The sequence below is a fragment of the Amphibalanus amphitrite genome, unplaced genomic scaffold, assembly GCF_019059575.1.
Source record: "Amphibalanus amphitrite isolate SeventyFive unplaced genomic scaffold, NRLGWU_Aamphi_draft 000220F_arrow, whole genome shotgun sequence".
Taxonomy (NCBI): Eukaryota; Metazoa; Arthropoda; class Thecostraca; order Balanomorpha; family Balanidae; genus Amphibalanus; species Amphibalanus amphitrite.
In genome coordinates, this window is record NW_024881715.1 from 181,938 (window position 1) to 182,526 (window position 589).

Sequence of the window (589 nt, forward strand, 5' to 3'; positions counted from 1 at the left end):
CCTCTGGTAGCTCAGTTGGTAGAGCGGTGGACTGTAGCGGGTTGCAGGCATCCATAGGTCGCTGGTTCAAATCCGGCCCGGAGGACGTTTTGACATGTCATAGGACGAAAGTGCCATCATAAGCCTAAGATTACGGCAGCCCCATCGGCACTTCCATTACCCAAGCACTTTTGTATTACAAATCCACTGTAGTCTGTAAGTATAGGAGCCTGGAGCATGTCTAGTTGACCACTTGGGCGTCTGGTTGTTTCGTTTATAGGGAAATAATAATAGGCTCGTCCGCTGCGATGAGCCAGTCGGTGGTCGAATGAGAATGAAGTCTCCATCTTATCCTTAATTCTCACTGCCTTAACCCTCGCCGGACCCATTTGCTTTTTATACATACTCGTACAGGTCGAAGAGGAGTTAGTGCGACCCTCTTCGCCGTTTCGCCCCTAATGGAGCTTAGAGCCGCGGGAAAAAACGAGCGTATGCGCAGTTACGAGACGCAGCGATTGGTACCCAATTTTAAGGGACCCTCCCACCTTCCAAGAAGTTAATGAATTGGCATGAAAGTGATGTCGCTCGGCTCAAAAAGAGCAAAACGAAT

The 589-nt window shown here is 49.4% G+C and overlaps 1 non-coding gene across 1 annotated transcript; it reads left to right on the forward strand.

The window, feature by feature from the left end:
• Trnay-gua lies at positions 1–85 on the forward strand. Its single transcript is given in 2 exon segments — positions 1–37; positions 50–85. It is a non-coding gene; the product is annotated as a tRNA-Tyr (tRNA).
• Positions 86–589: the final 504 nt, after the last annotated feature.